Source organism: Strix aluco, chromosome 18 (assembly GCF_031877795.1).
Source record: "Strix aluco isolate bStrAlu1 chromosome 18, bStrAlu1.hap1, whole genome shotgun sequence".
Classification (NCBI taxonomy): domain Eukaryota; kingdom Metazoa; phylum Chordata; class Aves; order Strigiformes; family Strigidae; genus Strix; species Strix aluco.
The window spans coordinates 9,123,138-9,146,292 of record NC_133948.1 but is presented as its reverse complement, the minus strand read 5'-3'; the positions used below and the strand labels follow the sequence as shown (position 1 = coordinate 9,146,292).

The 23,155-nt window shown below is 36.1% G+C and overlaps 1 protein-coding gene across 13 annotated transcripts in view; it reads right to left on the bottom strand.

The window, feature by feature from the left end:
- Window positions 1-23,155, bottom strand: part of ARVCF (ARVCF delta catenin family member) — a 291,235-nt gene that overhangs the window by 253,965 nt on the left and 14,115 nt on the right. For 11 of the 13 annotated variants that reach the window (XM_074844402.1, XM_074844399.1, XM_074844400.1 and 8 more), the window contains one exon: window positions 11,305-11,373. The exons of the other annotated variants lie outside the window; for them this stretch is intronic. The gene's annotated coding sequence lies outside the window, so the exon portion shown is untranslated. The remainder of the gene's footprint in view (window positions 1-11,304; window positions 11,374-23,155) is intronic. 13 annotated transcript variants of the gene reach the window in all.

The window sequence follows — 23,155 nt, the reverse complement described above, 5'->3', positions numbered from 1 at the left end:
TCTTTGCGAGTTTTAATTCTTTTAGGACATGTTACAGATGCATGCATTTATTACTGATCTGTTCTACTCACCGATATTGCATCTGGTAGAATAAATACTTGTAACTACCCAGCACTACCCAGCAACACCTTCTGTAAAGCAGAGCATCTTAAATACTTGAAAAGTATCAATTAAATCTTGTTATGTAGAGATAGTATTTTTCTCACTTTGTACATCACACCATTTAATTTCTTAAAGAGGTGGAATAATTTAGGGAACTTGTCCACAATAGGATTAACATGGAGCTGAGGCAGTTGCAGTATCCAGAAATCTCTGTGCACCTGATAAGGGTAAGTCTCATAACCATGTACATGGTATTTGTTTATTATTTTGTAAACGTCTCTTTCCATTTTAGAGTAATACTTTACACATATGAGACAGCCTCATTAGAACATTACACTATAACTGATAAAACCCAAAGGAGATGGGGTCCAAAACGTAGGTTCCAGTAGACAAGAAAAGCAATAGCTGAGATTAATTTCTTCCTTAAGTCCCATGACTTGAACAGAATGCAAAGTGCAGCAATTATATTCAAATACAATGAATGCCATAATTATGACTTCAGAGATAAGTGGAAATATTTTGAGAAGCGGTAGTTCAACTAAAGCCATATTTAAAATAGGGAGTGCTAGATTTTTATCTACTATAAAACAGCTGTAAGGGATTAACAATACTTGTATTTTTAATTGTTTATGTCTAACATATGCCGGTTTGGAATTAAAGAAATAAAACCTCCTGTCTAACACACTACCATTAATAACTGCTACTATAAAGACATGAAACTCTGAATCAAGAAGGAACTGGTGCGCAAGTGTATTAAGGGACACTTCATTTTTCCCCAAAGACCTGTAAAGCTGTGGTCTTCAATACTTGCAGTGAATATCAATGATTAATACTGACTTTAAAAATAACAGAGAACAAGCAATGAAGCCTTTCCAGGTAATATTATTTCCTCTGGGGTTACTGGAAGAAGGAATTTAAACATTTATTCCACAAGTTTAAAAACAATCAGGGAAAAAAAAATGCAGTTATTACAGACAAAGTTTGATGGGAAGACGGGTCATCTATAAATGAAAGGCTTTCCTTATACAATTTTCTTCTTAAAGATACAGAAAATGATGGCAGAAGAATGATACTTTATCTTCACAAGTTACTGGGGCAGAAAGGCACAAGAGGCCAAAGTGATTTTCAGATAATGTGGTATTTCTGAATGTGAGATTAACAACAGGTATTTCTGATTTAATTTGCTTTGTTCTAAAATCACTTCACTGCACACTAATATAGAACTTCACGACAGCCATAATTTGAAGACTGTTCATAAGTACTAGCAGAAAATTTCATGATCAATATAATCTGTCACTTTGAGCAGGAAGGACAGTATTTTTCAGTAATCTTTACCAAGTATCTCTATCAAAAAAAAAAAAAAAAAAAGATTAAAAGATAAGAAACTTTATTCCAAAAAGTTTAGTATCTAGTAGCCAGCTTCCAATTCTATGTGTTTGGAACTGACAGAAGTGGTAATTCTTCTGTTTAAGCCAAAGCAAAAACTAATCACATTTGTCTTTCTGCCAGTATGCAGACTTTGATTTCAAACAATGCCCTATAAGGGGTATACTGGAATCTGTAACAAGGAACAAAGCTTAGAAAGACGGAGTAGAAGATGGAATGAATGTGAGGAAAGAAAAGAGATAACAGATTTGTTGTACAGCTCTTAGAAGGAGAGAATAAACAGAAGTTTGAGAGAAACACTGAAGAAAGGACAGTCAGCAGTTGGACAAGGAAATCGTGTAAACGGCCAAGTGAAGAAATGTCAAGGACTTCACACGACACCAGGGAGAGAAAGGTATGAAGTATGGGCACAACAAATCACACTTTTGCAATTGAGAGGACTGTTTGCATTACAGAAATAAAAATGAAGCACTATCAGAAAGCAAAGAGCACCTGGGTGTTAGAAGACAAAAGCACAATGTTATACAACTACAACAACAAAAACACCCAAACGTCTAAGCCCACACAAAACCCCAAGGATCCTAATTAGAGAGAACAGGGCTGACCCATAGTCCTATTTTCTTTCATATATTCAGCCAACAAACTGCAGAGAATTCCAGCAGCTAGAATTGACAGTGACATTTTAAGTCAATGAGAATCTATTTTACTCTTCCTCCCACCACACAAATGAATAGTAGTGCTAATGAAATTCCACTCCTATTATAAATTGACAAATACAATCCTGCATTTATCCCTTCCAGAAAAATTTGCCTTTTAACAAACTCAAACTATTCTGAAATACCCTGTGGTCACAATATGACAAAACAAAATGCCACTCTCCCCTGCACTGCTCTTCTTCCAATTAACTTGACTTTAGTGGCCCAAGATATAATTTTTTCTACTGTATTTTACACTTACAGTTTTGGATGAATCATATTAAAATTTACAATTATAGTCACAGACTTTAATACAGTTTGGTTATTTATTATGCATTTGATCAAATGTTTCTAACTGAGGATGGGCTTCTAATTCATTACACCAATATAACTTGCTTTAAAAAAAAAAAATCCATACACACAGGTTTCCAGTGCCGTCTTCTCCAAAATGCCAAGAAATTATATTATATGCAGAAATAAAAAGAATTGATTGGATTTTGGGCCAAGATGCAAAATGTAATCTGTGCACATTATTATTCAGAAAATTGAGCTAAAATATTCTAATTTCTTTCTTTTTAAATGAGTTTCCTCAGAAAGGCTTGATAACCTTTTCCTATTTAATATTTACCAAGCAGGGAAGAAGAAAGAAAAAAAAAGAGAATAGTGTTACACTTTAAGCTGTCTGTTCTCACCAGTTAAGCAGGGTGTGATCAGCTCTCAACCTCACACACCAAGTGCACCCTGTAATGCAGTAGTGCCCTCTCCTCTAGTTGTGTTATACAGAAAAAAGGAAGGCAAGAGCTTTCATACTTAAACTGAGCTGTAAGGCAGTCGATTAGCCATTAGCAAGTGCAAACAATTCCATGGCACATGTGCCTGCTTGACAAATTCCATGTGAGTAAAGACTTTCTTTCCACAGTTTTTAGTTTGTATGTAACACTTTCCTTCCACCCCTGAAAAATGATGCACCTGCAAGGAAGGTATTTTGGTCAGATATTATCCACTGCTATCACATACACCAAATAAAACAGAACCTCACAACTGGGCAGCAGTAATTCTGTTCATTTGAACTAATTGAAAAACTTAGGAATTAAACTCTTCAGTCCCTGAAAATTAAGGAAGTATTGCCATGGAAAGAGATGAAAACTTACAGCAAAAAATAATTTTATAATTTATTAAACAGTAGCAACTTCTTGTTCCCCAAAAGTAGCCATACACTTTTTCCACTATTACTGCTGCAACTAACACTAATTGTGGACTATGCCTTCTCACAAAAACACTATACAAATACCTACAACCTTCTCTACATAAAGAAGGCAGTGAGTTTGTTTCCCCTTCATGACATTCTTAACTCCCAAAAGTTAAGTCCTAGAATGGTAACTGCACTGACAATAGGGTGGAAAACAAGAAGGAATATATGCAGCTATAAGTCTCACCTTTACAAAGTAAGCTAATTTCCTAATCTGCCTCAATATACAGTTCAAACTTACTAACACCAGACAGATGAAAAATCATCCTCCCACAATCATCTGCTCCTCTGGTTCTAGTCAGCACAATTCCCTTTTCCATTTTATTCCTTTGATTCAGTTGAGGACCATTACTGATGGTATTCTGGACAGGAAAATATCAGCCTCTGATATTTAAAATATAATTACCTCTTTCCTATCCACTTTTATTCCAATGGAAGGTACTGCTCATGTTCATTTGAAACAATTACTGCTCTTTATTTAATGCATGACTATGCAAGAAGGTTCAGTGATAATGCTACAGCACAGAGATGGAACACCTGACAGGTCCAAGAGCAGTTAGACATCCATAAAGGAGCTGAACTTGCAAATTTGGGCTCAGCAAGATCCATTATGTTGCAAATTTTAAATAGGATTTCCACAAACCTTCAGCCTCAGTGATTGGGAGAGAAACATCAGCCAGCTAAAGACAGAAATAAGTCAATGGATGAGTTGTATATATATTTCCACCTGCTGGCAGAAAATGTTTACACAGCAGTTGTATGCTTTTACAGCGGTTTAAGTCTGGAACAAATCCAGTAAACCAGTGGAGTTTTTCTTGATTAAAAAATGAACACAAAGCAGCATTTATCCTACAATGTCACTGGTACACAAAGATTATTATAAAAAGTCTGCTTTTGATAAGGCTGTATACCTCCAGATCTGGGGCCCTAATATTAGTCTAACTGATGTATAATATTTTTTTTTAATTAACAACTGTTACCAACACACATGGCAGTTTCCCAAAACTGTAAGTAATGAGCTTAAATTACTAAACACAGAAACATGTTATGATGCTGTTAATCAGGTCCAATGCTCAGCAAAATAAACATTTTTCAGTTGATGTTTACTTGAAATTAAATTAAAAGGTGTTCTAAGCCAGGATTCAAAGGAATGAGCTGGTATTCACTACATGCCGCTGTACTGCTATAACACAAAAACAACTGTTGTCATTTCTTCAGAACTGGTCATAGCAAAGCATGATAAAGTCAATACTGCAGTTAGGAGAGGCCCTTTTCAAAGCACTATGCTATGTCAAAAAAGCCTCCATTGTCTATAAACAGAGAGGGTGAATTAATCTCTGTTCTCCATAACATCATCGAGTATTTCCAAGTACAGACACCACACTCCCAACCTCACTTGGAGATTTTTCCGCACTGTGCACTCCAGGCTGTCATCTGATACTGCTTTTAGCACTTCAGATTCATAATCCACCATCAGTGGGTTTTAACAAGTATATTCCCTGCAAGTTCAATGCTCAGGTCCCAAACAGCAGCGTGAGCTAAATATTTCATGGAACAGGAGAAACTGAGTCATCTCTACTGCAGGACTGTTCAAGAGGCACGAAGAAACTAGTTTACTAGTTAGCAAACACTAACATTCTACGTTCCTTTCACAAAACCTTAGTTGAAACGTTGAAGTCTACTTTCTCTCCCTTCTAACCTTGATGACATGTGTGACAAGGCTGTTTTCAAACACATTTCCAAACTCAGCTCCATAAAAAAAACTTCTTGAAAGATGTACTACTGCATTAACACATGCTGGAAAGCATCTAGCCTTTGTGCTGCCCCCTGGATCTATAAATACCCGGAAAGTGACATGCAACTACCAAACCAAACCCAACCTTCCTCCAAGAATGCTGAAAATTTTATCTTTGTCACCAAATAAAGTGTCATCTTTGTGCCAAAATAACATCCCATACATGTGTATATAGTAAAACTTGAAAAACATACCAGCAGATATTTTCACAAATGCCTAGTGCCAGGAGAAGAAATTCTCAAAACAAGAAGCGCTGCGATTCATTACAGTATTATGAATTCAGTCTTCTGTCATGCAGCTCATTGAGGTAACTATCAATTCTCATTCTCTACAGCTATCTTAAGGAGAAGAAACACTTCAGGAAAGCAAAAGAATTACCATACAATAAGGTACAATTTAATTAGAAGAAGGAACATGCTGAAGATAATGTCAATGGAAGAATATGCTAATGATCATTTTAACGAGATAAATATGCCCTCATAACCCCAATCAAAAATGCCTGAGATCCATCCTGGCAATGGTAGGTAGCACTTGCAAGAAACAAAGTCTCCCTTTCTATTTATGTGGGCGATGCTATAAGCTGCAACAATTACTGGAATTCCAGTCAGGAAGGAGAGGAGGAACAAGCAATGCTTTTAGCTTCCGAGACATATCAGGGCATATTTCCCTTCTGTTTCTGAATGCACTGTTTCAGGGAAACAATCCCTGCCAGAACTCTCATGAGACAATACATCTCCGCAGTTCTTTGGGTGTAACCCTCCAGATGGAGGGAAAAATTCAGCTTTAAATCTAGAAGGCAAAGGTAATTGTTTCATTAGAGTTTAATGCTCTTGACATTACTATGTAGATGTTTTAAGAGACTATTTCAAAATTTAACAAAGTCATCAGGTTTTTAACAGGATGACCCTTAATTTAAGATGTACAAGGAAAAAAGTCTAGCAAAATTCTTATTGACAATTTTCAACAGATTTCTACTGCAAAGTTGGCAAGTCAGTTTTGGAACACTTATTCCATGAACATCCCTGTTGAAGCCAACAGCACCTATTCATACACCATATATAGCTTTAAGAAAAAAAAAAGTTTAATTATTGTTTACCATAAAGCTTTTTCTAAAGCATAATATTAAAGTTTACAATGGAAGAATAATACTGGAATTACAAGAAATCAAGAAAGCAGCAAAAGCCAAATAAAATTGCCTGTCCTTTTTTATCAAGTATATTTTTTTACACCTGAAGAAAGAAACAACAATTAAAAGCAGTCACCACAGCATGGTGCAGCAGTTGAAAATGGCTGCATTTCAATTGCATCTGCATCCATTCTGCAATTTAAAGTTATTTGAAGAGGATATGTTTCGGGGGGGGGGGGGGGGGGGGGGGGCATACTAAGGAGCAGGTATTGTAAGGTATTTCTAAGATAATGCTTTATATTTATTGCTTAATTCTTTCCATAATCTAAGTTTCCTTTATCTGCTTGGAAGGGGCTTTAATGGATCTAAATAAAAGGAGAAAATTTGCCTAACATTTATGCCTTGCCGATTCTATTAGATGTTGCTGTAAGAAGTGTAAATCAAGAAACTGGGTCTTAAAATTTTATTCACTGTGGTTTTAATAGACCATGCCAATATTACTCCAGTATTGCCAGAGACGTCTCCAAGAACACTGACTGAATACTAAGAAGGCCTATTATGACTCTTGCTATGGAAGTACAGATTAAATCCTAAACTTTTAATCTCCCAATTGGATCCACATGGGGAAATACAGTATGGCTTCAGGGAATATGCCAGCAAAGATATCACAGAGGAGTTACATTGTATGTTGAACCAGAATGGAAACATTCACAGTTAGACCTTAAGGATCAGAAGTTACATGTTTGTTTTCAATACTACTGTGTGCAAAGATGTACGACTCCTTTTGATGGGTATACAGTAGCATGTTTCCGAATACTGTCTACAGATTATCAGTCTTTTGGGTTCAGAAAAGCATACAAATTCTGAATACTAATGCATTTTAGATGACGCAAGTTTTCTCTGAGCCATGAAGTAGAAAGCAAGAAGGCACATAACGTATCACTCAGACTTCAGCTACCTGAAAGTCTACTTTTAAGGCCAACCTTATCCAATTAAATTCTACTTCAGACAGGTGAGTACTTTTGCAAGACATTTTGCTAATAAGTAGGTTATATGTGCCACGTCAAGTAATCGATTAACTACACCCTTCTAAAAAAAGCCTGCCTGTTTTGATTATCAGCATTCCAGTAGTTTAGATGCTCCCTAAAGTTAACTGTAATTTATTAAACCCTACCTGATCAACCATAAAATATTATTTGTAGTAATACAACCCATCTTCTGTTAGTGCATGGGTAGCTACACAAACAATGAACTGGAGGAAAGACAATAGCCACAGCCTGCTGCACCATTGCTGCAGAGTACCAGGAGTGCTCTTGTTGCTGTCCCCATTGCTCAGAGGAGACCCAGGCATGTAGGGCAGCAACTTCCAACATCAGAGTGGCTTGCAACCCAGGCCTTGTACAGGTTAACAGAAGGAGTTCAGCTCTTCAGCTGCCTGGACCACATGATCATCAACAAAGCATGCCAGGTCATAAGCAGCACCAAGGCAAACTCCCCACACTTTCAAACAAGTAACCATTTTTAATTACGAATTATAAAGTGATCCCAAATGAGACTATCAGAAATAAATTAAATTAAATCCATGTGCATTGTATGTAAGAACTCAACATTTCTTTTTAAATCCATTCAGCACCACCAAAAGGCACTAGAATTGTGTGGACAATAATGAAGGCAAAATAAGGACTCATCAGCAATTCTGGAAGGCTTGTATGATCATTAAGTGAATATAATCATGTAGACGTAAATTCTCAGACATACAACACAGAGTAAGCCCTCAGATTTAGTTTGTAAACCATTTCATGCAGACACAATAGTAAAAGTTTTAATTCAAGAGAAATAAACTTGGTGTCAGATAAACCAGACAAAAATAATTTCCAAGAGCTACATATGAAAAACCACTAACTGCATCTACATATAATATACGCTACACGTAATGGAAATTCCTTCTAAAATTGCTTAGCTCAGACTTGTTTATGCTGCAAATGTTTATAAACCAAAATGCTACTTTTGGGTCATATTTTGCACTTCCCGAGTGTGACAAACAATCTGAACATGCTCAAGACTTAATTTTATAATAAACTTAACTATAGAAAAAATTTTTTTAAATGGCTTACTCAGAAGAAATATCAAGCATATTAAGTAGGCATTTGATTAATCTAGAGTAATCCATCAACTAAACAAGATTAATTCATTGTTCTTGATTGTTCCAGAAAAGATGGTAGAAACCCAAAATAAGCAGACATTAATCTACGAACAATGAATTAGGGAAAAAAATTTTATAACAGATAAAAACCACGTGTTCTGGACGGCTCAGGTCTGAAATCTGGCAGCCTAGAAGATGTTTCAAATCAAGTCAACTCCATTTTGCACATTACAATCAAAACTGACCATTTAAATCACACAACCACAGTTCTGGAAATATCTACTTAGTATTAAGTATTAATTTTTGAAAAGGCAGTTATTTTTAACATTTCACAACTAATTTCTGGGCAACCACTGGCTAGAAGCTTTTATGCCAAATCACTTGTAATAGCATCTTCCTAGAGGAAAAAAGCTATTGCATAGAAAATACAGTATCTCACTTTTTGAAATGTTCACCTCTGAAAAAAATTGTTAATCTTTTCTTAAATGACATCCACGAAAATGCCACTAATAATATTATATTAAACTTTTATTTAGAGTTGAGAACTAATACACAGTTTTGAAAACTTTACATCTATTAATGAAATGGCATGCTTTCTCACTAATCTAAATCCCCTGTTTAGATAACCAGTAATATCTGTGATTATAGAATTTAGGCCATGTCTACTGTTACTCCAGTAAGTATGCATCCTGCAATTCTCATTCTTCCCTCATGAGAAGGCACTCTTTCTGTTTAGACCTACTTCTGCATATAACACACTGGATGATACAAGCAAAATAATTATAGACAACCAATTTTTATGGTGCAATGATTTTCAGAGCTGTAGATATTTTTTTAAAAAATCAACATGCTGGCATAACAGAAACGGTTAAAACTTCTTTCTCCTACTTAAGAAATATCTTTTTTTTGTACTCAAGTAGTACAGTAGTTACTTCATTTTCATGTAACCCTAGCAATAAGAGACTATTATAAGCAGTTTTTGAAAGAAGAGGAAAAGTCTTCACAATCAGACAGTATAACGTTACTCCCACTGAAAGCCACAGAAATTCTACCACTGACCTCAGTGGGAGTAAGAGCAGTTCCAAAAGGCTCCAACTTTTCAGATTTTCCACCAAGACGTCTATTGCAAAAAAATGCAATTCCATTTTATCATTAAAAGCCACAAACCAATAACCAATCAAAATAAAACTGTTTTGTAAGTCAGCATCTCAGCCAATGAGTTGCACTTGTAAAGGAACTAACCAGCATTCTTCAGGGCTGACAAGCAATAAATTGAAAGCACTGTCATTCTGAAAATGTATGGCACTCCTGATTAAGGGTGACATACTCTTTAAAATGAGCACAGGGCATACCTCACTTTTGAAACAAGCAAATCAGTCTTAGTCATGAACTCTGTAAAACATATTTTTGGTAATGATAGCACAATTACTACTGTTTCTTCAACATAGAAGAAGCAGGAACATTTTCAAAGTTCTACATTCCTTTACTTCACAAATATGCTGCATAATAATAATAGGTTGCTCATGTATCCACAAACAGCATCATTTGATTGCCTGTTACTTTTTTCCTAATTTTGAACAAGTAGTAAGGCTGTTTGGTAAGAGATACCTCCTTCTAGTTCCTGTCACTTTACTCCCTTTCATCCCTACAATTATTTTCCTTTGCTCTAAATACTACGAATTTCACCTCAGGATGATTGCTACAGCAAAAAATCTCCTAAGAAATCTCCCACTTCTTCTGTTATGTTTAGCATATTAAGAAACAGTAACATCCAGTTTTTGTCATACTGTGTAAACTATATTCCCATCTTTCACCCAAAATTCTACTTTCCCTAAAAAAAAGTTAGAATGAGACTGTTAAAAGAAATTAAATTAGAAAATTAAGGCTTTCAAAAGTTCAAATTATTCAATCAATTTTATTCATTTAGCAAGTACAGCTGTCTTCTGCTTTTAGTCATTTAAAAGACCAACTTTTTAAAATTATGTTCCTTTATTCCAACATAGATGGGTTTTTCCTTGTGTAAGAAAACTTCTGTCTGGTTAGTTATCTCAGGAATGACTTCCCAAGTCACTGAAGTCATACAAATTAATAAATTGCTTGGTCTTTGACTATACTGACTGTACTGTTCTGACAAGGGCTCTTCACTTAAAACCAGTAAGTTAGCAGAAGGGTCAAATGCTGTAGAAAGCCATACATCCCATCACACAAGTAGATAACCACTGAATTTATACCTGTATTACTTTCATGTGCCACAGATTCCTGCACAGAGAGCTCAGAGAACAACCTCAAAGTCTGATGGCACAACTGACCACAAAACTGAGAGTGGCTGAGAGGAGGCAGTTAGGAGATGGGGAGCCAGTTCACCCCTTGTCTAAAAGCAGGACAGCAGCAGAATAAAACATTTTGAAAAGGTCCATTTATAAAGTTTTGGAAGTTTTATTATTAGTTAACTATACGCAGTTAATTACATTTGATTGATACATTTTGATTATACAGACATTTGGTTTTATATGGTGGTTTGCTATTCCAAGCAGACTAATTCAAACACTTGCATATTTTAGCCATACTCAGTTCAATAGTTCTACTGTTTGAGCAAAAGACCACTAAAGACTACTACTATAAAATGAATTCAGTCTTTCATCATTTTATTGTTGGCTAAAGAATGACAATTGTAGGACTGTCTGGAATGGTAAATAGCAAGAAGGATTAAATTAGTAACAATTTTGCCTTCTAGATTTCATAGACATGAACATGTGCAGTTAATAAACAAAATAAAAATATATGTAAGGAAATTCTGACAACTCTTACCACCCTTGCAGGCGAAATGTTAGGCCCCTTTCCTTGTTCATAAAGCACAACTCAAAGTTATGGATAGCCCTGAAAAACATAAGAGACAGATCAAACTCTGAATAGAAACTCTGTAACCAATGTGACTAATAGCTTGTTGACTTGACTAACTGGACAACTCTGTATACAGCTTCACAGCCTGAACACTTGCCAAAACTACACTGCTATCCCTAGTTCGAAACAGCTAAATCAAGACTTTCATCAGCCTCTAGAGTTCCTGCTTCCTGAAATCAAAGTCCATGGTAGAAATCTCTTATCTGGTTTGAATGCTCCACTAAGTGGACTAGTTTCTACTGAAATCTCTGGATCACAAAATCCAAAAATCATTTAAGCATACAGTAACAAGATAAAGCAAAATACCCAAGATGTTTCTCCTTATTATCTCTTTGCCTAAATATAATTTTTTCTGGATCATATGCTTGATTTCAATGACCTAACACTTGTTACATACATAAAAGAATATTTTCCACAGAAAACATGCATACTTGAAGTTACAGGGACACTGGAGAATTTTTCAAATCAAGCTAACAGTAATACAAAGTGTTAATTCCCAGGGAACACAAACACTGTCTTGGGCAACATTTTACTGAGTCCTCATCAACTGTTCTTCATGTTTATTTTAACTCCCAAAACCACAAATTTCCAACTGTTTTACCTGTCTTTGCTTCCAAACCAGAACTACATCCAATTCCATACATACACTGCAAGTTGGAAGTCGCACCTTCATCTAATGTAGAACACTAAGAGCCAGCAGCATTGGGGTTATGAGAGAGACGAGGATAAATTTTACTCTGACCTTAAAATCTAAAAAATTTTAGATCCCTGATTCCTCCACAGAATTTCTAAATTTTTAAAAAAAGGAAGCAAGATAGTTGAATGGTAGTACCATAGAATTCTTGATTATCACTACACATTGGGCAAGACACAGAGGAATAGACTGGATGTTAGGAGGCACTTCTTTGCAGAACGGGTTGTTGGCCGTTGGGGTGGGCTGCCCGGGGGGGTGGTGGGATCCCTGTCCCAGGAAGTGTTTGGGAGTGGGGTTGGCATGGTGCTTGGGGGTGTGGTGTGGTTGGGAGCTCTCAATGTTGGGTTAATGGTTGGACTAGGTGATCGTCAAGGTCTTTTCCAACCTAGATGCATTCTGTGATTCTGTGAATATATATGCCCAAGTGTAGCCATAGCACTACAATGCAAAGCACCACTGGCTATTGGTTCTTCTACTGCTGGCTAGACTGGATTTGTAGGACAGTCACACTGACACAAAGGATATCCCCTAACAGCAGTGACTTAAGTAATCAAAATCACAAATAACTAGGGTTTTATTCGGTTTGGGTTTTTTACAGTCCTCAACGAAGAGTGCTCACACACAAGGCTCAACCTGAACCCCTTAATACCAGCAAAAAATGACTAACACTCAAACCCATAAAGGATGTATATGCACTCAATAGGAAAAATAGCTTTTTATATCAGAGAAACTGATTTATTTTTTTAAGAGTCCTAAAAAATACGAACAAAAGCTGTCTGCAGACTGCTTTTATGAAGGAACACTTGGGTTTTTTTCCCCCCCATTCTTGTAAGCCAGTCAGCATTTGGCTGCCTTACAAAAACCATATATTCTGCACGTGTGCCTTCACCTTCCATGGTAGTTTTCATATTTCATTTCATAATTTACAAGTTATAAGGCAACACTATGTCTTAATACAGGAATTCAGTGACTTTAGGATGACACTTGATGAAAATTCATCTAATTAGTAAACAGGATGCTTTATTTATCTTCAACTCTGATAAGTAAATGCTTTTAAGTACTGCAGAACAAAGGAGAAACCTCATCACAATCATGAAACATACTAGCAGTAGAGCACGTACACGGAAATTCAGTTTGTCACAAAATAAAATTTCATTAAAGGGGTCATGTTGTTCCAGAAGCAGCAGTGAGGGAGATGGTAGAATCATAAGAAATGTGTTGAACCAGTACAAATCCAACCTCAGGCAAGAATTTTCCTCAAAAGTTTCATTTTTATTAGCAATTCAGAGTTCACCTGCTGAGCAATTCGATCCAGAGGTCAGAAGCAAAATACTGCCATTGCTTGCCCTGTTAATTTTTTTTTCCAAAAGATAAAATAAACACACAATTTCCCCTAACCAAAAAGAAATGTAAACAGTGACAACAATCAGAAATAATATTAAACAGACATCAGTGAGGTAACATTACAGATTAAAAAATGCCACTAATAGCTTGATTAAGTTTTAAAACATTGCAACAAATCCTAAACTGACCCTTCTAAATTTATTTTTTAAATAAGTAAGGTAATTAGCTATGAGCCATTTTAAAAGCTTCTACTGTTTAAAAAAAGTGGAAAATTATGGCCTATTAAAAAAAAATATATCACCATTAAGAATCTTACTGATTAAGAAAATCAAAAGCTGAATGGCAAGCTGTTTTAATTTATGTCTTCAAATAAATCATCATTTCACTTGAGTTATAAATCTGGGTGCTCTGCTACCTGTTTACCTGCCTGTAGTACCTAGGAAGATTTCAGGAAGAAATTATAATTATCTATAACTTCCATCTATGTATGTTGTAACTTTTTCTCTTTTTGAGCAACATAGCCCAAAAAGTATGTTCCACATTCTGGTAGTTTTCCATTGATTAAAAACTAACCACTGTTCAGCATCTGACTCAAGGGAAGAGAAATTCAAGCCTATGATACATGCACTGTAAAAAGATCAGACTAGAGCAATTCTTGATTAGAACAATCAACTGCTAATAAAACATATCGCTAACTTTTTGCAATAACATACTCCTAAAATTGCAAGGGGTGTGGATGTAATGTGATTTTGGATATCCTTGTACAGTACAGCTGAGCAAAACTCTAGGTATGTCAAGCAGTAAAGCAAGAGAATAAGATTTCCAGTCCTCAGTTATAATCTTGTTTAAAAAGTTTAGTCTGCCAAACTGCAGGTCCCAGAAGTCTGAATTTCTCAGGAACCAAGCCAACACTGAAACTACAGAAGTAATACAAGTGGAGTTGTATTTTGAACTTGCCAAAGTATCATGGCTTAACACACAACACTAAGGAAAGAAAAAATGATGGAAAAAGAGCATTTAATCTAGTGCTGTATCGTGAGCTTGAACAAACTTCTGCCAGACCAGTTACTGAGAACTAATGAGTAGATACTCTGAATAACTGCAGTAAGGACTATCTTAATAAGTCTCTTCTAACTACTCAAAAGACCCATCATATTAGCAGTTCCAAACATAGTAAAGGGTGAAGGTCTCTTAAAGAACAGCTCTAAGCATAATGCAGCCAATTCTGACTGGAACCTTATGTTGAACCAACACTGGCTGACAAGGGCATGACCTTCTATTGATGCTGAAAATGATGACTTGGTTCAAAAATTGTTTCGTTTTGCTGCCACAGATTTAACAGCTCAGGCTTTGTCCCCATGAGATGAGTAAAACATGCTCATTAGGTAACCTAGTTCCACAGAGACAGGATTTTAAACAAGGGCTAAGCACCTTTATTTTAATATTACAAATATGTCCTCAAGGTACTTTAACGCAGACCAGTTGTAAAGGTGAGAAGCAAGCGCAGATCCCCAGTCCCACAACCACAGTACCACGTTCTCAACGGAAGAGTTATGAGTAACTACATATGTCAACAAAAAGCAGTGAGCACCGAGCAGAAATACAGCTCAATACACCATCACAGCAATTCTGAGGCTCTTCAAAAATGTGCGTAAATAAAAGGAAATAATTTTCACTTTGTTTATCCAGTTTAACAAGCAAGACAATTATGAATTATTTTAGCAAGTTCTTTCAGCTTGTCCAAAATATTTACTGCCCATTGTTTTCATCTTCCTAGTTACACACCAATGTCAGACAGTATCTGTTACAATCAACTTGCATTTACTAATCCTACCATCTGTCTTAAGTCTAACCGATAAAGTAATACTGAACAAGAAAAGGGCATGAGAGGAAGATGGGAATCAGAAAACCACAAAGATAAGCAGGCAGTTATTTCTTACTCTGAATGCAATAACAAGAACTCTAGAGGCCAAAATGTTCCAGCTGAGCTAACTATGGCTTCCTGCTGCTGTTACTAACATGCTATTGTAGAAAAGTAATTGCAAATATTACTCACAAAGTACAAAATACCAAACAGAAACAAACAAGATAATGGAAGAAACATGTATCTACTGGCAAAGCCAAAACTCATTAGAAGATTATATTCAATATGCTTTGAAGCCAGCTGTATAAAGTGATACTGGAAAGCTTTAAATTTAAATAAACCTTTTAAAATTCTTTATTTCACTGAAGGCACAAGTTTGACCTTAAGTGTTAATTTAAATGGATACAACTAAGTTGGTTAAAAAACCCAAACAAACCAGAGTTTCATAAATGAATCTGCTCACGGTACCCTCAGAACTGCAGCCACACCCCAGACTGACCCACAGCTCTGTCCATCCAGCTCTCCCTTGCCCATGCTGGGACATTCACTGATGGGTTATACTCACTGGTGAGAAACGTAAAGGGAGATTGACTGTCTTACATCCCCAAAACTCCTTTCTGGACTGTATGCCCTTTGCATCATCAGGACCCTTGCAACTTTGCTTCTTCTTGTACAAGACAGAATAATTTGAAGGATATTCAATTATTAACCATCTTATTTTCACAGAATCACAGAACAGTTGAGGTTGGAAAGGACCGCTGGAGATCATCTGATACAATTCCCCTGCTCAAAGCAGAGTCAATTATGAGCAGGTTGCTGAAGATCTTTTCCAGTCAGGTTTTGAAAATCTCCAGGAATGTAATCGCCACAACCTCTCTGGGCAACTTGCTCCAGTGTTCAGTTCAACCTTACAGTCATTTTTTTCTCAGTTTTTGATCGAAATAAGATTTCTCCACTTTGTACCTATCACCATATTAGGCTGTGCTGCCTGTTGTAGTATTCTTGATCAGTGGGAGCTGCTTAAATCAATGCACTCTGAAAATGACAATGAGATGTATAACCATGAAATTTATTGAACATGCCTGCATGCATTAGTAATGACACAGCATGGCCTCTGGGTCCAATAATGCAGAGAGCTGGATTCCTTCATCTTACAATGACTGCTCTAAATTCCCTAGTCACACAAGGACATATGAAACAGGCATACATTTTTTACTCCTGGATATTATACCTACTTTAAACCAGCTGGGTTTTGTCTTGTTATTGTACATAACTGCTAAGTTTCTTTCAATTTCATAGTGCCAAAGATATTTTAAATAATTAGTTTCTCACGAAGAAACTACTATTAACATTCCTTGTCTCCAAAAACACATGCAAGCAGTTATTCTGAGGTAAAACTGGGAGAAACCTGTATAAACTCAATGCTCTTGAGACTTCTATCAGAAATCAGTCACTTGATTTCATGTGAAATAACAAGAATGCACAAGCATATTATACAAGACAATGTTAACGGGCAGTGAAATGTTAGAGGTTTCCCAAAGAGAAGTCAATTCTGTTCACGATTCTCCTCTTAAAACACCTAAGTAATTCAGGTGTATTCAGTCAAACTACACCTGTGTGAAGAAGAGAGAAATTAATATCAGGCAGGTAATCACTAATACTAAAACTGCGTAACTGTTGTATTTGTGCATAATTCCTTTCTCATTTTATATTCTCTAGAAGAAAATGCCTTGCGAGAGTTCTTTTCCCCTTTAGAATTCTCCAACTTGCTGTAAATATTTTATATCTGTGCAGCTACTAAAGTCACTAAATTATCAATCTTGTACTCTAAAATAAGTCAAACTATTTCAGGGTCTCCCCCGCCCCTTCATTACAGCTATTTTCATTCTGGACTCCCCATACAATCTGTGCACCTGTAATTTGTATCTACATTGTATCAGTAGGATCCTCCTAATTAGATTTAATTTCTTCAAGTGAGAAAAAAAGTGATGTGCTAAGCCTGACAGTTCTTTGAAGAATGTCCTAGAAGGTCAAATGATGTGTATATAAGGGCTTTGTGATCTGTTTGACACAAGTAAGATAAGGTTGGTCAACATTTCAGATGCCTTCAGTAATGAAAAGCAAAGTAACTGGTATTGATTCCAGTCACATCAATCTCAAAACAGTAAACAAAATAATTATATTCTCTGTACAGCAGTCCCACGGGTACATGCAGATATACTTAATAGATCTACAGACAGTAGAAAGCTCATTTAAATAAAACACTACGTGAAATTCTGGTTTTCTTAATTGAGCTACTATGCAGATAGTAAAGCTTCTGAGATCTCTACATCACTTATCCTTTTGAATTTAACCAAAGTCAGAAACTGTCTGAAGATTGGGACTTTTCCTACAGATTACAGCTCCAAAGTTTGTCTTTGGACAAAGTTTGTCTTTGGACTTCTGAACCAATAGCTCTGTTCTTTAACAGAGATACCTGTATAACTGTTTTTGAAGCTTTTACAATACCAAAATATGTTGGTTTACTGCTTAAAAAAAAACAACTAAAAAAACCCTACAATTAAAAGATAGCACTCTTTCCTTTGTGAGACCAGCTGCTTTCCCCTAGACTTCAACCTCTTTTCACAGGAAACAGTTGTGTTTGTTCTGTAATTCTTATTAGTCTTTCCCTTCTTTTGTGATACCATGACAAACTACAGCCTAGATTATTTCTTTCTAAGCATGTCAAGGGCTAAAAGCCATCTCACAGGCCTTGCTTCGTGCATCATTGGTGGAATCACACAGTACAATCACATTACAGTCTCCTTTTCCCAACTGCATTACTGCAACAGACACATCTGCATTTGGCACCTGTAAGTTCTTTCATCACAGGGATCAGTAACCAATTTGTTTAATAAAGTAAAACACAGCACTTTCAAAATGCAGCAGTATTTACTCATCATCGCACAGGTAGTAAGCCTGTAGCACAAAAGATAAAACCAATAAAAAGCCAATACATAGTCTTATTTCTGCTTTAAATGTGTATTGCCAATTATTGAATTTCTCTCAGTTCAACTAATGCCCATCTCCTGATGGAGAAAACAACGTCAATCCCTGGTCCCTGGCTAGTACACCAGCACTCTCTAACACTCCCTCTGTAGTCTCCTAGTTCACATCTCTTCATCTTTTCTAAACATAGGGTCCTAAAATGGTCAGTGTTACTAGAATCCTCTCTCTGACTACACTAAAAGAGAAACATCACAGTACTGAGAAAAGGAGCAGAGCAGTATACTCCCTCTTACATAAAGCTTAGTTATTTTATTCGAGTGTTAGTTGGGATATTCCCTATTTATCTAAGCTCTTGTTTAATCTCTAGTGCCTGGTTCTTTATATGAGCCCCTTCATCAAGTCTGATGGAAAAGCAACAAAACACACTAGTATTAGATTATATCTGAGAACCAAAAAGATTTATTTTGTAAGATGCATATATTTTCAGTAAGCTTAGAAACTGCAGACCTAGCCTGGATTTCTTCAGAAGAGAAGGAAAAAAAAGTATTAGTCAACTACATAAGAAGTGGGCAACGTAACACTAAGATGTAACAGTGAACTATCTTCAGTAGGAAGAGAGAATTGCCAATACCAGTGTATGTGACAACAGAAGACCTGCATCTGGAATTCAGTATGATATTCCAGAGATCCATATTAGAGAAAGATTGACTCAGCATAAATATGAACTACTGAAACTATCTGGTCATGGACTGCCCATTTTATGAACACAGAATAAGAGTTTGGATTCTTTAGCCCAGCAAAAAACATGGCTGAAAGGAGGTAGAACTGTCCTCACTAAATATACTAAACATGCAATTCTCAGAGAGAGAAAAAGAGAGGGAGAGGAGCCACTGAAACACAAACCGAAATCAGTAAGAACTGCCTAAATAAAAAAAAGCCAACAAATAAATAAGCTGAAGTATGGAGAAATTTTTAACCATCAGAATGATCAGTTCTTGGGCAGCTGACATTATGTAAAAGATGCTTAAAAGGCAGAACAGCAGAGCTGTCCAGACTCACAGGAAATCCCACACAGCTAAACTTCACTGAAAGTTCCAATGGGAAATAACTTGTTTACAGCTCGAGTTTCTGTGACGACAAAGGAATGATGTAACATGCTGGTGTTTAGAGAATATCCTTTTAGACATAACTACTATATATTACTTTATTCCCCTAAAATACCAAAGCCAGGCACTTGGCTGTAGGAATGCAGATGGAGGTTATGGTATCTATACAACTTCTATCTGAAAGAAAAGGAAATAGTACTTTCCTTAAGTATAAGAAAGGGAAGGAAGTGCTAAACTCAGACTGCTGTCCCAGACCTACAAGGTTCAGAGGTGCAGCTGATGCAGGAAACATGACATATCCAATGCAAGTATTATACTACCAAAATAAGCATTATACAAGTTGCCATAATCTGAGGTTCCAGGAGCAGCATCTCTGCCCTTAAACGCTTAAATTGAGAAATAGGGTACTCAGAAGTAAAAACAACAGAGAGGCAAGTGAAATAACTTTTTCTAAAATTAGCAGAAGGGGAACTGGGATGAAATCTGAGGTCTCCTTGAATTACTATGCAACATCACAGTTTGAAACAAAGGTTTTGTATGCTATATAGAAAAATCTTGCAAAAGATGGACCAGATGATCTGACAGGTCTTTACTCTATGATTTAACTTGCTCTGACTTGTTTTCTGTCCTTCTAGTTCCAAGGCTTTTCCACTCAGTACTCTCATTTCTTTAAGATTCATTGCAACAGTAAGTTATTGCATCTTATTTTGACTTTGCTGAACAGCATGGTGAGTTCAACAACTAAAGATTATTCTCTATAAAGTAATGATGAAAACACAGAAGAAAAGAAATTAATTTCATTAAAACCTGTGTCTAGTCTTGTTCTGGCTTCAGGTGGATTGGAATTTGGGATACTTCTCTTTCCCAATTAAAAAAAAAAAAAAGACAATTCACATAAGTTACTTTGCAAACCTAACAGTTACAAGGTCTTCCTACTGAAACACAACACCTCCATGTAGCAAGTTAAATAGTTATTTCCGTTTTCCTAAATTGAAGTTAGTCACATATTTAGGAAAATTATGCAGATTATACTGTGAATTAAGACTGCATCTTTCAATCCTGCCAACTACAGAATCAACTTTACCACATATTTGGTTAATACAGAAGCTTACGAAAGGAAAATGAAAATATCAATTAAGAAAACTAGACAAACTGTGAATTCAGTATTTTCTAAAGGTCATGCTACATAGAAAGTTTACTGCATTTTAACAAGAGACACTGTAGTCCTTCAAATATTGATACATAAAATGAGTTTAAAAATTACAGAATCTATAGCTTTGGTTTCCATAAAAAGATTTCTTTGTATTGCTCCCCTGCCTTGGTTATATCTTTCATAAATTTTAGAACATTTAATTTGTGAAACTTTGAAGTTCTTCCTATTCCTTTGTGGCACAGAGAACTGGCTTCTACTTATTTCTCTATTCAGATGAAGAATGTGAAGCAAATTTATTTAGGACATAAAAAAATGTAATCCAAAAGGCAGAGAATACAAGGTGAAAATAATATGGGAAGGTAAAACATCTTGTAGGACAGGGCTTAAGACACTCACAGTTCTATTGGCCAATGTTAAGATTACCAGCATCACTACCCTCCTACAGAGAGGGAAATGAGAAGAATTTGCTAAATATAGCTAGAACTGTTTGGAAGGATGCCTATCCTTATTTGTGCATTCATCTGTTTAATTGTGGGCAATATAGTCCACTAGACAGCCTGAGGCAAGTGTGGATGTTCAATATTCTCTGAATTACACAATCTCAACTGGAGATTGGCTTTAATTACACAGTTTACAACAGTATAAATGGAAACTTCTTATTTTGAAACTCTTCACAGTTATAAGTACCTCTGAACTTTTTTTACTCAGGTTTGAGAATGTACTAAATGCTTTCAAAACTGTGCAGTTTTAAACAAGCATGGTCAAAAAGGCCATGGAATTCTTGTGTTTACTGTATGATCTAAAGTCTTCCAAATCCAAATGTATGCAAATATATATTTATATTTCAATATCAAAAATCAAGTTTTATGTTAAAAGCTCTTCTCAGTTTGGTAGTCTGAGGAAACTGACATTTTTTCTCAAATTGATCTGCCAGTGTATTTTTAAAATAATTGCAATAATTTAATTCTTTAAACATATCTGTCAATACATCTGCCCAGATTAATCCCTCTTTATTTGAAAATAAAGCTGAAACAACCACACAAACCTAAAAGAAACAAGTCAAGGGAAGTTTATACCTCTGATCCAAACCTTCGAAAGGATTCCTAAACCTAACTCCCTTGGTTTCAGTGACAATACTGTAAATAAATGTAACAGAACTTAACAGGCACTGGGCGCCTAAATCCCTTTAAGAATTTGGGCATAAATTCGTAAGGGATCACTAAAAGTCTCAGCCAAGGTATCAACTTATTTATAAATCAGAGAGGTTCTCACACATTCCTTTTACTCAGGATTCAATCACCACTGATCTTCCTTCAAGGGAAATATAAGCAAGCCAGGCTGCAAACCTCATCAGACTTCTGCTACTTGTTAGCAGAAGGTCCAACAGCTCAAGAAATTCCTTAATGAAATCTTCCGTCCCCTCAGTAGGGCTTAGAGAAAGTACAATGATAACTGTCCAGTAAAATCAAAATTTTGCATTGGGAAGAGAGTGCGTTCAAACAGACAGAAAGGAAAAATCCCTTGGAAAACAGAATCCTGTACTATCACCTGATCATTTAAACACAAATATTTGCCTAGCATTGTGAAGAGATTAACCTTTATACAATTAAAAATACTTAAGAGTTTATGTTAAATTTCAGTTTAAAAACCACTGCTAACAATACAAACCCAGAATTTTGTTACTGAGCTGTATATAACCAGACACATTACATTAGATCTTCCTGAAGAGCTAAATGAATGTAACAAGCTTCAGTTCTGTTCAACATTAGTTCTTCAGTCCCCTAAAAACTAAAGTTCCTGAAATTCAGAGTTATCATACTGCTTCTCTGCTTCAAAATAGTGAAAAGTGGTTTGTGGTGTCATAAATGACATGAGTTGGTTATTTCCTTGAACAGATACACGAGCATGGGTTGGGATTCAGAAACCCCACCATCAACAAAGTACTTTGTAAAAGCTAAAGGTTCTGTTTATAATCAACAGAAACAAAACATCATGAAACATTGGTAAAAAAGATAATGTAGCAAATATTCTTCCAATAAAATATCCTTATTTTGTATAGGGCAAAATATCAGCACAAAATACGTTCACAAGAACTAGGATACTCTTCAGGAGTTAGCTCACTCTGAAAATTGTCTGGGGAACACCATTCTATCTGGATTCTTATTTGTCATACTTCAGGAGCTTTATCTCAGCAGTAAGCAACAAAACAACATGTAATATACTATTACATAAAAAAGAATGTAACATCCTACTTGAATTTGATTAGATTTAGTCAAAGCTTGGTATGGAAGGGCTTCACTAAACAGGCCTGATGCTGAGCTCCTTGGTACTGAGACTTGAACACTGGAAGTACAAACCAGTTCTATTATCACATAGAATCACAGAATGGTTTGGGTTGGAAGGGACCTTAAATCAACTAGTTCCAACCCTCTGCCACGGGCAGAGACACCTTCCAGGAGACCAGGTTGCTCAAAGCCCTGTCCAACCTGGCCTTGAACACTGCCAGGGAGGGGGCAGCCACAACCTCTCTGGGCAACCTGTGCCAGTGCCTCACCATCCTCACAGGAAAGAATTTCTTCCTTGTATCTAATCTAAATCCACCCTCTTTC